This window comes from Colias philodice, chromosome 7, assembly GCF_061535455.1.
Source record: "Colias philodice isolate Cphi_HAF_F1 chromosome 7, ilColPhil1 Martin Lab GWU primary, whole genome shotgun sequence".
Taxonomy (NCBI): Eukaryota; Metazoa; Arthropoda; class Insecta; order Lepidoptera; family Pieridae; genus Colias; species Colias philodice.
In genome coordinates, this window is record NC_143092.1 from 8,152,359 (window position 1) to 8,167,485 (window position 15,127).

The 15,127-nt window shown below is 31.5% G+C and overlaps 1 protein-coding gene across 2 annotated transcripts in view; it reads right to left on the reverse strand.

Annotated features, from left to right (window-relative positions):
- The window catches only part of IP3K2 (Inositol 1,4,5-triphosphate kinase 2), a 129,847-nt gene extending 116,211 nt beyond the window's left edge, over positions 1-13,636 (reverse strand). The window contains exon 1 of one of the 2 annotated variants that reach the window (XM_089697479.1): positions 13,419-13,636. The gene's annotated coding sequence lies outside the window, so the exon portion shown is untranslated. The remainder of the gene's footprint in view (positions 1-13,418) is intronic. The other variant, XM_089697478.1, reaches the window with a different exon arrangement.
- Between the last annotated feature and the right edge of the window lie 1,491 nt (positions 13,637-15,127).

Genomic DNA, 15,127 nt, shown 5'->3' on the forward strand with positions numbered 1-15,127 from the left:
CTAGAAGAACCTACTCGTCGAAAATCTATTAAAAAACCACTTTTAAAAGGTGTTCTATATGAGTTATATATACTTTGGACATTTTATAGTATTGTCAATTTGTCACAGATAATATAATGTAAGTATTATATGTAATAGTTTGTTGGACGAATTATTAACGGTTGAAAAAAAAGTATTTAAGGGATATTATTCGTATGATTTGTTATTTATTTTCTTTAATTATTGTGAGACATAAAGTAACATAAAGTTAGGTATTCAGCTTCCACAAAAAATTTATTGTTCGTAGTACCTATGTATTAAAAATAATCAGAAAACGTTAATTAAAAGTTATAAGCAAATGCAAATATAACATTTACCAGATTCAAAAATAATGGATGCGTCATTTGCAAGCATTTGCTTTCTCGTAAAAGATCCTCTTTCTATCTTAATAAATTAACAATTACAATATATTATCACGAAGTAAATAATAATGTGATAAGTTGATAACCTAATAGATTGCTATCGGAAAAATTGAAGGATGAAGAAAAAAAACTGGTCATGAACATTATTATCAACTATCAAGAGCCTTTCAAAACCTTTATAAAAAAATATTTGCTGTAGCATAAAATTAAAGAATGAATAAAAGATATTTACAAACACTAATCAAATCAACTGAGCCACTCAAGATAGTTATTTGGAATATTCAATTTTCTCTAATTAACTTCGACGTGCTGAACCTTTGTATGAAAAACAATGATTTAACTAGGACAATTGGTAACAGACAATAAATTTACAGACCCATATAATATATATTACAGACTAACGTACATAATCTAATAATTTATAACTGAAACTAAGCACTACACTGTTCACGTAATGCCAGAGCTTATATTTTACTCTGAAAAGAGCTTTAGCGGATTTGGATAATGACATTTCAATTCAGACCTCGTCGAAGCCCTTACTATCAAAATAGAGCTGTACGCTGTCTGCTTTATAAAAGTTTCACAAACAAAAACTACGGAACCCTATAATCGTCATAGCTGTCGACCTAGATACAGCTAGATAAGGCTAAATTAGCGATAACATGATCTGCCGTGACGGATTGGGGGCACGCGGCCTCACTAATATTTATACCTCGTTCATACGCTAGCTGATAGAAAAAATACTCTGATTAAACCCATTAATATGAAGTAGCACCTATATGGGATACTGTTACAAAGTAATTAAGTGAATGAAGTTAACTGGGTGGTAAAAAAGGAATATATAAACTTCGATGCGGAATATCTATCAATTAAAACGTCACTGAATATTTTCCAATTAAATCGACTGAATGAATTTTATGGTAATACCACAAAACAATTTAAACACAGTCTAACTTTAAACCAGGGATCACTTTAATAGTTGTCTATGTGAAATACGATAAAACCAGATTAAAGAGAACCCGCGCCCACGTTTAAAAAAACGCTTTCTAAAGTGTTTTGTGGTAAGACAGTTAAAGTTTAATTTTTAATTTGTATTTGAATCCTGGCTGATTTCTGCTATGGGAACAATAATAAGGAAGATAATATACAATGGCGAATTAGATAGAGAACAGAAAAGTCATCACCTTCATACGTACTAACTATGTTTTCCGCCAACATAAAACTCAAGGATCTGGCTTACATCAAAAAATAGATCTATTTAAGCTATTAATCAACCCTATTACAATCTATAGAGTGTACCTAGATAAGGTATTATCAGACTGTACATGATTTAATTATCATATTATTTGCATTATTTACGCTACCAGTTAAACCGGTAAATGTTGTCTATAATTGATGAAACCGCCAATTTCCAGAATCAAAATAATCGATGTCATGTCACATTCATATAAGAGAAGCAACAAGGACTGCCACAGGCTCGCTGGCTACATTTTTGAATAAAACAAAGATATACATACTTATATGTATATAAAAGCTCTAAAATATGAAAAGGAACAAATTCGATACAAATTTTGTTTCCTGGCTCCTGCATACCTATACAGTGAATAACAAATGTATCTACATAAAATGTAACAAATTAATGTACTATTGCTGTTTAAACGGCAAAAGTTCTTACTAGAAATAACTTATAAATCTCTTATAAATGAGAGATTCAATTAAAGAATCGATTCCTATTTAGTATTTAGGTACTTTCATTTGATACAGCCAAAGAACAGTCCTAATCTCAGAAAAAATCTATTATGTACACAACCAAGCAATCTTGCAAGTTGCAACGCACAGTATTCTCCAAACAGCATCAAATCGCAACGGTACAACTATTTAAGTACACAATAACAGTAACACAATCCATAATGTATCGGCTTGCGAACAACATCGATGTCAGTGGCCCAGCGAAAGGCGGTATGTTGTTACGATTCATGCTCTGCGGCTTATGAGTTTATATTACATACTTGCTGTGCCCCGTGGTTTTACCCGCAGTGCTCCACTCCTGCTGGTCTTAGCGTGATGATATATAGCCTATATCCTTCCTCGATAAATGGGCTATCTAACACCGAAAGAATTTTGCAAATTGGACCAGTTCCTGAGATTAGCGCGTTCAAACAAACAAACAAACTCTTCAGCTTTATAATATTAGTATAGATATGATCTGTGGTTTTGTTGGGTGAAATTGCGTGTAATATGGTTGTACTTTGTAGATAATTTTGCATAGAGACTACACAAAAATAAATAATAAATAAAGGAATAAATAAAAATTTCCTTAAAGTTAGGGACACAAATTGCTCCCTACTATATGGGCTGAAATTCTGACACTATTTATAACTGAACATAATAATTTTCTGAACATCAACAATACGAACTTAAAGCTCCCAAAAGGTTCCACACACACTACACAGACATGTTATGATGTTAGCGGATGTCACGTGTCATCAAACTTTTGATTTGGACATGCCGGTTTCCTCACGATGTTTTTCTTCACCGTTTCAAGCAATGGTGATATGTATAAGATGCAGACGAAAATGAAATGAATGTTCGAAGAAACCACAGATGCTTCTATAAAATTCAGCGTGACAAGTTAAATAGTTTTACATTGTAATTAGTTGTAAAAATTCCACTTCTCGCGTAGATACTTAATCATTGACAAGTACAATTATCATACATGATGTATCGAACATAATGTTAGGTTATTTATAATGTAATTATATAATTATATGATATTAACACTTATAAAAGAAACGCATTCACCATTTGAACACGATGTGCACCAATTAGAGGCGGCATGCCCGACACGGTTTCTAACTTTTGTAATGTTTGTAAAAACAATCGCTAAGATACTATCTTATCTCCATATAATGAAACTAAATTTCTCTGTTTTACATACTTTTGCGAGCTTCTTGTGTTTTGGAAACTTTAAAAGTCTTTTCGCCAATGTTTAGTTAAGTGAGTTTATCAATGTAAAGTTTTAACTATGGTTTACATAGTTCGTATTAGTATCTAGGTACTATTTATTTTGAATATAATATATTGTTACTTTTAAATTTAATTTTAACTACCCAATGTATTTCAAATCATCTTTACGGATAACATTTGGCAATTCGTCATAGCATAGTATTTATATGATTTCATTTATCTGTTTATTTTTAACTAGTGGTCCGCCCCGGCTTCGCCCGTGGTACATATTTCGTAATAAAAGGTAGCCTATGTCCTTTCTCGGGTATCAAAATATCTCCATACAAAATTTCATGCAAATTGGTTCAGTAGTTTAGGCGTGATTGAGTAACAGACAGACAGACAGACAGAGTTACTTTCGCATTTATAATATTAGTATGGATAACTGTAATATAAAATAATTATAATAATTTATTATTGCAAGTGTTAAATAATTGAAATGGTCCGTTACGGCATACATTATATTTTTTTTTAGTATTCAAAATAAGGATACGACGAGCACTGCTATATAGTTAATCGTGAGGAAAAAATGTTATAGTTTTATCATGTTTTTATCTCAACAATAAATCATTTGATAAGGTTTCACACGAAATAGCAATAGGAAAAAGTTTTAATTAAATTATCAGTAGTTTCGAAACGTTAATTACACTTATTATATTCAATTATACGTTATACGTGATTGTTATATTTCAGTACTAATTTCCTCATTTCCACCAGCCTTCGAATATTTACGATAAGATAAGTTTTTCATAATTAATAGTTTCATTTTTTTTGAGTGAAACCGCAAATTATTGGGCTGCAGCAAAAAAGGCAATAATACAGTCCAATAATGCTTTACTTTATCCATTTCATACTTTATTTTTACCCCGTATTTTTGTATTTTTTTTTTATTTTTATTGTGTCCTATAGTGTATAATCATATCATTGTATTGTTTGGTAGCAATAAATCTTTTTTTTTATTGCATTGAATGACTTTTTTCCAAGGTGCGTTTCAAATTAGGAGAAAAAGATTATTTTTATCTTCCATAAAATAATTTCAAACAATCAAAAATCATCTCTCAATATTCTAATTAAATTAGCATAACCGAGTTTTCTTATACACGTTTATATTTTATTCTAGCGCATATGCTAACAAAACTAAATCAAACACAATATATCATTTCTATTAAAATAACAATGAATAAGGACAAACATAACATTAGATATACAATAGTACCTATATTATTTTTAGTTCCGCCTTATCTCTTCAGTATGTACTTATTTAAATACCACATAGTGGAAACAACCATGATACAAGGTTTGCGATAACATTAAATATATCTATATTATATAAGTACATATAGGAATCATTTATAATATTTCACAATAACCAAGGTAATATTTCGAAGAATTCTCCTGAGGGATCCGTAAATCCCTCGTTAACTTGGAAAGTCCATATTTAATCCAACGTTTCTTGTTTAAACTTTTTCCTCTTAAATCAAAAACTGTTGATACGCATAGCTATAAGTACTAACTATAAACGCTTTGAAATTAATAAGAATCCATTTAGGGATTATGTCTTATGTGACTCGAAATTCATGATAAATCATTACTTGCATTTTCGTTGTTCAAAGAATTGATTCATATTATAATGAATACTGTATGTAGGAGTGTGGTATAAAGGAACAGGAAAAAAATGTTTACGTGCTAAAGGTGGTAGAGCTAATCAAGTTGAATATACTGAAATGTTGACAAGTATTGTAAACTAGCTCTCCGCCCGCGGCTTCGCCCGCGTTTTCAAAGAAAAACCCGTTCCCGTAGGATTTCTGGGATAAAACCTATCCTATGTCCTTTCTCGGGTATCAAAATATCTCTTTACCAAATTTCATGCAAATTGGTTCAGTAGTTAAGGCGTGATTGAGTAACAGACAGACAGACAGAGTTACTTTCGCATTTATAATATTAGTATGGATTAGTAGTTAAAAAGAAAGTTAATGACTGAAAAAAAATTCTTTATTCTGTACCTACTGAAATTGTTCTAATTAATAAACATAGCTATCTTTATATTTAAACTAGCTCCCACCCGCGGCTTCGCCTGCGTGGTGTTTTGATAAAAGGTAGCCTATGTTCTTTCTCAGGGTCTAAAGATTGTCTGTGCCAAATTTTATCAAAATCGGTTGAGAGGTTTAAGCGGGAAAGCGTAACAGACAGACAGAGTTACTTTCGCATTTATAATATGTACATATTACATAGTAGGGAAGTAGGGATAAAATAAATTGGGCTATCAGCCTACGCTTGAATAAGTGATGTCAATTCTCAATTAAAAAATACTAAGGATGGTTGAAAGAAAAAACATATCCTAGGAAGGAAACATAATTTACACAATATTTTATATTTTAAATACGTATACATATATCACAAAGTTTTGAGAACTTAATTAACATACTATTTAATGAAATATAATTAATGAGCAAGCATAATGAGCTAATTATTTTTTATAATATTATATTACCGATACCATTACAATACAGGATATTTTAACGAGGATGTTGATAGCGTTCTCGCAAATCGTAAAAACCTTATCAGAAATGTAATAGTCTGACGTAGTTACGCAACAACTACTGGCAACTACCTTTACTACGAAAACAACGGTTTATTACGCGATTCTATACAATTTTATAGGTTCAGGCACGACATAATATTTCAATGTAATTTTAGAAATTTTATTGCACAAGCACTTGATGATCATACGTAACTAGAACTAGTTGTATCAAACCATATTGTAGTACAGTTGAAGTACAATAATTATACCATACTAGCTTCCGCCCACGACTTTGTAAGTGCATCCCCGTTTTTCCCCGTTCCCGCAAGAATTTCGGGATGCCTACGTCCTAACATCTACCTGCATGCCAAATTTCAGTCCGATACGTCCAGTGGTTTGGGCTGTCACTATATCAGACACTTTTGAGTTTTATATAATACATATATAATATATATATAGATTGCTTTGTAGCATGTATTGACAAAAAAATGTAATTGTTGTTGTAATATAAACGATACTATTAGAAAATTGGCCCCGTAACTTTTTCCTATTACGACCAACTTAAATTAGTGGGCGGGTCACAATATAACAAATATATAAAATTACCAAATATATTGCATTTCGATTTCGATCGAAGTAATTTTATTGAGATGAACTTTTTACATCCGTTGATTATTTTATACCGATAATCGATTCCTTTCCTCATATTACCTATTAATATACCTACACATCATTATGCCATTGGTCACTGAACATTACTCGTAATAAGGTCAGTAGCATCAAACACAATTCTTAGCGGAAGCAAGACGTTTCTCACGGTAATGTTGATGATATCGTTTTAGTAGAAAGTCATATTGAGCCTGTTTTTTCATGGGAAAGCGTGAAATGCAAAACGAAAAGAATTTCGTAATAAGCGTAATGTTGGTGTGTAAGATATCTCTTGTTGTCTTACTATTTTAATATTATTTTGGCAAAATATAATTATGTTATGCAATAATGTTAGTAGGTACTAATTATTATTCAAATGATATACCTAAATAATAGGCACTAATAAACACATCAATAGAGGCCTGTTTACATACGTATTATGTATGTGGTATACGGCACTTATAGGTAACAAAACTTAATTCATTTCAAGGGTTTTAATCATGTAAGTTATTGAGTTTTAAATTAAGCCCATCTTGTTCTTTAAAAGTTACCATGTGACTTGCGAGGGCGACGAATGATCAAATTTAATATTATGAAAATTTTCCAGAAGAATAAAAATAAATACGACATTTATTACGTTGATTTTGTATGACAATAGTACAAAAACCTTTCTTTATCAGTCACGAGAACTCAGTACGCCTTACGCAAACTTTCGTGATCGTAAAAAAATTGTTTGTTCAAGATTTTCTCCTTAATAATGGTCATGAGACATAAGACAGATCGTAGTATTAACTGTTTACGAAGCATGCCAAAAAAATTGTTTTTTTTTTTTTTTGGTATCGGATGCAATTTGCAAAATGCAAATAATTTTTACACAAATCTAAAATAGTCTTACTTTTGATTGAAATCAAAAGACAAAAAGTAAACTTAGCTAAATTAGGTATATTTAATAGGGTATATTGAGAAAATAAATTGGGAATTGAAACTTTATAGGTTTGTGAATACGTACTCAGGACTCAGGTAGATTGGTTAAATATCTAGAAAGATCCAACATGCTGCTTGAAAATTTATGAATAACGAAATATCGAAACACAAAGCAAAACTGGATTTACAACACGAACGTATAAAGTAATAAAGATAGACATAAGCCCTCAAACATTTATCAAAGTGGAGTGGGTCACATTTAACAATTGTCGGTAACTCAATGAACCAATTGTAACAAAGTGCTTTTAAACACGTTCAGGAAGTCACACTACTAAATTCAACTGATGCTTTTGAGGTCGATATGCAGTACTTTGCTCTCTGTATTGTTCAATAACTTTATGTGTACCTACGTCAATAAAACATTACACAGTCTAATAATGATGATCGTAAATAAACTTCGATATGTACATACCTATAGGTATTTTGTCTTCCAATCATCCTCTAATATTATAAATGCGAAAGTTTGTGAGGGCGGATGGATGGATGTATGTTATTCTTGCACGTAAAAACTACTGAACAAATTACAATTAAATTTGGTTTATAGGTAGCTGACCCATAATAAGACATAGGCTATAATATTAACTATTCTGTTACATAGGATACTTTTTATCCCAGAATTCCACAGAAACAGAAACTGCGGGATTTTCTTTGAAAACATGGACGAAGCCGCGGCCGAAAATCTAGTAATAGCATAAGTTCTGCATAATATTATTAACATAACCGTTCACTAGTACAAACCTAATACAAAACCCGCTCATTGATATACTCATTACTCTGTGTTTATATTTCTTGCATGATTGAATTTAAGTTCCAAAGAAACATAACGGCCAGATCATTGCACTGGTTCATAAAAACCGTATGTGTAAGATTCCGCTATTATGTTCAGTTAAATGCACCATTGTCCGAGATAATACAGTAAGTACAGTAAAGCTGGGTATCGACTTCGCGCTCCTGGCGCGCGCGCCATGAATGACCGCGCCGAGAGTGCGTTCCGCGGAGCGCGTTCCAAATAATTGAAGTATATAAACTAAGCGCGCCTGGCGCGCGTGGCAACTGTTCCAGTTAGGAATGGGTCGTCGACGCATTTTTCATCAACGAGACTAGACCGTTAAATGTCGTTCATCAACTAGTCGATCAACTAGTTAAAATCTTCGACTAGTCGATGTGTAAACTGAAACAAATTGACACGGTCGACCGACGCGCGACGGTATTGGTAATCGAACGTTCGTTACCTTGAACTGAGGTTCTACACTATACATGTAAAATTCCACATTCTTACCACGAAGTTATTACGAATTATACATTTTCAAAGAATTCAATGTCAGGGTTGTCTCTAGTAAAGAAAAAGTCAGAGCTATTTTTTAACAATTATATATTTATCACCTATCTATTAACAAGTTTTTGTTTATGTTTTAACTTGTCGTTTTAAGTCGTTAGTTATAGTCGATATTTTAACATTATTCAATATATTATTATAGGTAGGTAATCCTTATGATATGTAATAAATTAACTGAATAAAAAAAATATCTTAGATTTTTAAGACAATTCAATAATATCAAATTAATACAAATGTATCTCCTTTTTTTTTCAATATTTCGAGCATTGATCATAGTAATCTCATTAAAAGTCAAACGGAATTAACGGTAAAAATATTGAACTATCAACTCGCGACGCAAGTTGGTAGTTGATACAAACGTGTCAACTGACGAGCCGTCTACGACGAGTCGTTTAACCGTCTACGGTGGACTATTATACGGCCACGTCGAAGAGTTAACCGTCGCGGACGCGTTGACGAGCGTTTCGACTCTTTTGTTTAGTCGTTGAATTCAACTAGTCCGTTGATGAACGATGGACTAGTCGAATCGTTGAGTGTACATAGACGGTTAATTTAACTAGTCCGTTGATTCAACGCCCATGCCTAGTTCCAGTGTTTGACCGTTCATCATGGAAGCTAGTCGTCTACGAGCAGCAGCAGCATTTTTTTCTTTAACTCCGGCACAGGGACTCCCATTTCACTACTGATTAATTCTCTCCAACCAATAAATCGCTTAGAGAAGATCTCTAAGCGATTTATTATGATACGAAGAAATTTTACTGTTCCACAAAACTTCTTTCGTACCATATAGCTGAATTAATTTACGGCAACTTTGATTATCCATATTAATTATTACTCGGAGCGCAACAAACACAAAAAATACGACAAACCCGTCTCCATTGGCGCGCGCGCCACGTTTGATGCGCGGTAAAAAACCGACACCCGACGGAACGGACCGCTCCGCGTTCGACCGCTCCAACGAACATTTTGGCGCGCGTTCCAAACTGGTATCCATTTCACGCGGCTGGAGCGCGCGCCAATGTTCGACCTCTTGGAGCGCGAAGTCGATACTCACCTTAAGTAATAAGTATACTGCCATTCACCAACGTTACGTTTTACGAAATCAAAATCATACCTATCGTATTTTATACAGCTAGAATAATTGATTATAGGCAAACACAGAACTGAATGAAGTTTTTCTTTTAACAAATTATTTATCGGAAAATGACCCTTTCAATAGAAACACGTATTTTGAAGAAAATTTTTGTCTTTATAATTTTATTTCATGATTTTTAACTTCACGAGACACATAAGTTCACTTTCTAATTTTTTCAAGCTATAAAGAATTAAGAAATGTTGCACCTAATTAGTTGATAGATCCAATATTCAATTTTTTCATAAAGTTTTCTTCTTTATGAATAAATTAATTAGTAAAAATGATTCTTAATATTTACTGAATGAAATAGTTATAGCGATAAGCGATAAGGTTGCCTTATGTGCTATGAATGTTTTCCTTTTCTTTTAATATTATGATATCATTGTAAAATTTGTAATGGTGTATGAAACTGTTAAATAAATAAATTAATGTACAGAAAATCTTTTAAAGCCTAACCTACTGATATTAACACACCCATAGCATGAAATCTCAATGTCCATGAAGGGCAACACTCCTTACAATCAAATTTGCGACTGGTTTCTGTGTATGCTGCAATCTCAAGCATCTCGAATTGTTTATATTGCCGATAACAAATCAGGTTTTGTTTACCTCGATTTGTTAAGAAATGTGTGAAAGTATTTGCAATGTCACAAACTTGTTTGTACAAACTTTATATCGTTCTCTGATTTTATCCTTGAAGAAGCCTCTTCATAAAATAGCTTTCTGGCCCTTTAGTGATAAAGAGCACTATAATATGAATGCCTGTTGAACGTGGCCCTGAGTTTGAGTTAGTTAATTAAGTTAAGAAAAAAAAACTTATGATTAAAATCGTTATAATTTTATTATTTTTAAATAATAATAAATCCGCTTAATATTCAATAATCACCATAGTGGTATGTTAAAGAAGTTAATGTTTATGCTAAAAAAATAAACTTGACCAATAAAATATTTATCATCGACTCATTAAGATCCTATTCATTGATTAATTACTGTAGCAAACTTTTTATAAACAACATTAAAAATATATTTGATATCAATTAATTAATTAATAATGTTCTTATTAGCATTGATTTAATCGAAAACGTTACAAAGTGACGTGTATTCCACTCTTCAAGTACTTTTAAAATATTAAAAAAAAATATGTATATTCTGAATATCTGGATTATTATAATCAATCCTACATATAGGTAATATGTAGGTAATTGTATTGACATTTAATTGTAAAATAAATTGGATTGTTATAATTACAAAATTAGTAAATTATTACAAAAACTAATCAGCAATTAAATCAAAGCAATAATTAAAACCTTGTGATACATTTTTTTTTACTGTCGATAGGGAAGTGCTCGACCACAATCTCGTCTGATGTTAAGCTGAGATGTGGTCTAAGATGGAACGCGCTTCCCTAGAAGGTAGGTACCTGTTCACTCTACGTTTGAAGACCCCCATATTGTACTCGTTGGGGAACACAGATTCAGAAAGCAAGTTCCAGTCCCTCGCGGTTCGGATAAAAAAAAAGTAACAACGTAAAAGATTCAAATTGTTCCTGTTGCAAGCCTTTCCTGCACTTATAATTTCTATTAGTGTAATTACGTGCAAATTTAAAATTTCATACCTAATACACACCATGCATGTTACATTTGCAATTATAATCAAATCAATTGTCCAATTACTTAAAGTCTCGGAAGGCATTGACAATTCCGTGCTGTATACACGCGATGTTAAAAAACGTAAAACAACTTCCTTACATGTTACTTTTATCTAGGATTCATTAATATTGGAAAGTGCATTTTTTGTGATAACGATTTACGTTTGATAATGCCTTTTCATATGAGTAATTATGTATTGTTAGCTAGCTATATGAGCAGAATTGTTACAGTTCAATTGTATTGAAAGAACTATTTCTAGATCCTTCTGCATTTTTCTATATTCTCACGTAACTGTCATAATTGTTCATTTGTAAAACTTTATTATGACCAAATTCAAATAAATGATAATTAATTAATTAAATTGTTTCAGCAAATGCAAATTTTAAAATAATTTCAAAACTAATTTAATTAAATATGCATGTAAATAAGATGTAATATGTATTTTATTTTATTTGCATTGATAATTTTTAGTAGCCGCGTGTATAATTACTTAAATACTTAATTGTTTCTTAATATGTATAAACATGGAAGCTGGTGAATAGTAATTTTAAAAATATTGTCAATTATAGGATATTGTTTTTCTCATTAATGTTCTGTGGTATTTCTTTTATAGTAACAAAAATATTTTAATGTCAAAAGTTACAAATAAAAGGTATATAATTTACATTATTTGTAAGAATATTAGAATTAATACCTATAGCATATCCAAAATCGAACTTCCTTGTATCTTTACAACTTTACTAAAATTAGGATAGTAAATTTATTGCAAAAACAAATATGTCGTGTATTTGTTATTCTTATTAATTATACAAAGTGCGAATATAGATGTACCACAATCTGATCTTTTATGTCGTTCTGAAGTTAATTTAGTCGCGTATTTTACTGAATTAAAATGTGCATTTGGAGCGGCTCAGATTACATCATTTACATAATTGTATATAATTTATTTATAGGTACATATATATATTTGACGTCTTAACAAAAGAAGAATAGCGCATTGTAAATCAAATTCTTATTTATTACTGAATTCTACGATTGACTGTTATTTTATTTAGGGCCGATTTTTCAATGCTTGGATAAAACTTATTCGTCGAATAATGTATAAAACTACCATTTTAAAAACGTATATATTCTAATTGCTCGTATTTGACAGTTTACGTGACATTTTAATATTATCGTGTAATACTTTATTGGACGGATAAGTTTTATCCAAGCATTGAAAAATCGGCCCTTAGAAATCATTAGTATAGATTTTTATTGAGAGCAAAAACCACCTGCGATTTGAACTATTTGTCAAATCAAGCGTTGAGAGTAAATCACGGAGAATGACTAAACATTATAGATATTTCTAGAATTTCGTTCTAAACGCTTCATACCTTTCAAGAAGATATGTAGGCAATTTCCGATCTTTGGGAATAATATGATCCCTACTTAGAATAATAATTATACATCTAAGGATCCCTAGGTATAGCCTAGATACTAAAGCACTTCCTAATTGAAATTAGGAATTCCATTTGAAAACACTAACAAAGTATTCGAAAGTATAGCTGCTGATATTAGATAATAAATAATTAAAACTCATTTTTTGCAAGTTTCAGAAAAAGTGCCAACTACAGACCACGCTTGGGCGTGCGTATGGGTGCCAATACCGGACCTACCAACCCAAACCAAAACGTCTACCATACAAAATGTGCAACCGTCAAGCCCCGCGGATATAAACAATGTAGGGTTAACGTACACTGCACTGACCTCGTTGCTGGGCACCGTTACACTACACAAACACTTACAACTTGGACCCACGACCGACTCTCAACGGGCATTAACAACGACTGAACCGAACGGCCACCTTAGATAAAATCTAGATAATAAACGCAAGGTAAAAGCAATGCTGTGTACATACGGGAAAGGTGCCTGCTTGTGTACTGAAATTTGCACTATTAGAATTTTGTAGAGTCTATTCGAAACTCTTCAAGCAAAGCAATAAAAGAAGCGACAAGAACTACATTTTATTAGAAATAGCAATCATTTTATGAGCTATGATAGTCTAAAAATTATTTTCTATCCGATTAAATTGATGCCTAACGACTAAGGTAATGCGTAGATACCTATAGATGAATGGAAAACATATTTGTAATTTTTCATTTAAATTAATATCTGTAAATGAACATACCTAATATTAATTTCTAAATGCTTTAATATAATATATTATAATCTTCATAATAGTTTTACATTATACCTCAATTCATGAAAACTCGCAAATCGCCTGTGGGAAAATGAGTCTTCAATGATCCATGGAATTCAATTCAAGAGTCAACGCCTTCGTTTGTCATTTACGCTACTATAAACCGTGTCCTTACCATGCCTAAATATTGGTTCTTATAAGCATAAAGTGAAATACATAAATACTATGGGAACTTATAAGTAACGTAACCTTACACACAAATTTTATGATTACAATACTTAGATACTTTATTATGTCTACGACTCTACGAGTATTATGTTTTTTGCGCAACTTTATAAAAATATAAAAAATATCGATTATTTTATGAAACGATAAAAGTTGAAGTACCTATTATGGCGACAGTTATCTACTAATTTAATAAAATTTATTGTGTTCATTTAATTACATCACTTTCCCATCCTTGTTTCCTGTACAAAATCGCATAATTATAATTTAATGCTTCCGACATTCATAAAATCTCAAAGGTCAATGACTCAAATTGTTTTGGTATTAAGAATTTCTAACCACCAGACAATGCCTGCATTACTTAATTATTTAAAGTAGAAGAAAGTTCATTTCTATTATTTTAATAAACAAATTGGATTAAGAGATGATTTCACTTTCGTATATATACGCAATAGAATTACACAAATTACATTCGCTGTATTAAAATATTTTTATATGGTATCTGATTCACTTTAACACGTTCACGTATAAGTATCTGTTTGGCAAATTCTATTGCTAAGACAAAAAAAACCTAGATCTCATTTACCTCTGCACCTAAATCCATCGAAATCGGTTCATTTGATGTGTAAGAATATCGTAACATGATTAACTGCCAACATTATACTAATATCTACATAAAACCTTCAATGTAAAGAATTTGACCTGTTACAGATTTATAACAAGTACTTATATAGATAATAGATATTGCATATATTTGTGAATTGTGTGACATAGTTGCATTCGATCAGATATGATTGCTACTTTGCCCTCGACATGCATGAAAAGACAGACTACATAGCCTGAATATATGATTATTCTAATATAATAGTGTTTACTAAGAAGTAGATGAAACTAGATGTTAAAAGTAAAAATAAAGTCGGGATAAAAGGTTTCAATTCTTCGTTTCATATCTAAATTCTGAAGGAGAAAGGAAGAAAAGTTCTCTTTCTACCTACGTTGTAATGAATTTTTATAGACCTGCACTGTATTTTGATAGACGA